The sequence below is a fragment of the Elephantulus edwardii genome, unplaced genomic scaffold (genome assembly GCF_000299155.1).
Source record: "Elephantulus edwardii isolate Elephantulus edwardi_28Jun2011 unplaced genomic scaffold, EleEdw1.0 scaffold00661, whole genome shotgun sequence".
Classification (NCBI taxonomy): domain Eukaryota; kingdom Metazoa; phylum Chordata; class Mammalia; order Macroscelidea; family Macroscelididae; genus Elephantulus; species Elephantulus edwardii.
The window spans coordinates 32,489-34,737 of NW_006400411.1; positions in this window are offsets into that span (position 1 = coordinate 32,489).

Genomic DNA, 2,249 nt, shown 5'->3' on the forward strand with positions numbered 1-2,249 from the left:
CCAGCATTTGGTTTTTGCTACTCTGTTAAATTTTGCTACTCTTACTGGGATGTGATGATATCTCATAGTTGTTCTTATTTACAAGATCAAAAATGAATTGGATTTCTCTACAGTGAAAAAGAGAAAACAGAACTGTAACTTAGAAAAACAATACCCTTCACAATTGCTAATCACAAGATAAAATACCTGGGAGTAAATCTAACCAGAAGCACAAAGGATCTATTCAAAGAAAATTACAAAACATTACTACAAGAAACAAAAAGAGACCTGTAGAACTGGAAGAAAAACCCTTGCTCATGGATAGGAAGACTCAATAATGTGAAAATGACAATACTACCAAAAGCAATTTACACATTCAATGCAATCCCAATACAAATACCAATTTCATTCTTCAATGAAATGGAAAAGGCAATTTCCAATTTCATTTAGAATGGAAAGAGGCCCTGAATAAGCAAAACACTCCTTAAAAAGAAAAGTAAGGTAGGAGGCATCTCATTTCCTGATTTCAAATCCTACTACACTACCATGGTGGTCAAGACACCGTGGTACTGGTATAATGACAGACACATAGATCAATGGAATAGAAGAGAAAATCCAGAAATCAGCTCATCTACCTATGGTCAATTGATTTTTTACAAAGAGAAGAAATCACTTAAGTGGGGAAATGACAATCTTTTCAACAAATGGTGCTGGCAAAATTGGAAAACTACCTGTAGAAAACTCAAGCAAGATTCACACCTCACTCCATACACAAAAACCAACTCAAAATGGATCATGGACCTAGGACTAAAACCAAGGACTATAAACTTCATTTTAAAAAACCTTTGAAGAACTCTAGAAGTCCTAATCCACAACATAAACAGTCTTCTAAGCATCCAGAAAAATCTACAACCAGGAGTGGATAAAATAGATGAATGGGACCTTCTAAGAATCAAATCCCTATGCACATCTAAAAACTTCTCCAACAGAATAAAAAGGAAAGCCACAGATTGGGAAAAGCAATATTTGGGAATGACATGTCAGATAAGGGACTTATATCTAGAATTTATAAAATGCTTGAGCACCACAACAAGATAAAGGTAAATAACCTAATTGAAAAATGGGCACAGGATATGAACAGACACTTCACCAAAGAAGACATTCAGATGGCCAACAAATACACGAAGAAATGCTCAAAATCCCTAGCTCTTAGTGATATGCCAACATACTTTGTAAAAAATATTTTTTAATATTTTATATTGGTTTATATACAAAGTTCATAAAGTTTGTATATACATTGTTTTTCACACCAAATCTTTCCCCTTTCATTTACTAATCCCTACCTCCACCCATCAAATTGTGTAACCCTATGATTAAGCCCTACCCCCTTGGATTCTCATTCTCAAACCTTCGTGCTTTTAATTAACTACACTGTTTTCTGTGATTGGGTCTCACTACTATCAGGCTATCTGTCATCAGCTTCTCTGCTATTGGCCACTAACTATCCTAGCTCATAGCCCGTGTGGCTGTCAGCTCTGCCACTGCTCCACCAGTAGCAGCTTTCTGCCATCAAGCCTCTCAACTAGGAGTATTCAGCCTTGCAGTGCAGGACCTTTCAACAGGCCCACTCACCTGTAAGTTACAGATCTTCCCAACTACTTGCCTTGCCACCACACCCGCTCTGTTTCCTGTCATCTTAAATGTCATAACCTTTGATCCATATTACAGTTCATTCATATCACATGATGAAATAAACAGTAATAAGATTGATTACATCTGTGGAAAGGATCATTGGAGAAGCTCAATTTCAAAATCAGACCTAGTGCTGACTGAGAAACAAACCATCAATTGCTCATGGGCAAGTTCAAATTGAAGAAAATTAAAACAAGACTACAAAAAAACAAAACACAGCCTTGCATCTATCCCACTTGAATTTCAAAATAATCTCAAGAATAGATTTGAAGCATTGAACACTAATGATCAAAGACCAGATGTATTGTGAGAGGACATAAAAGATATCCTCCATGAAGAGAGGAAAAGTTTATTGCAAAGACTGAAGAGAAAGGAAAATAATGCAAAATGAATGCCAGAAGAGCCTAAGAAAATTGCAGTAAAGAAAGGCCAAGGTAATAAGACTGAGAAAAACTGGATAAATTGTGTATACTGCACTGAAACAGATGTAGGAGAGAATAATTTAAAAGCGATGTGTGATAGGGTATTATGTTTATCGCAAGAGTCCACAATTAAAGTTGCATAGTGGAATGTACTTG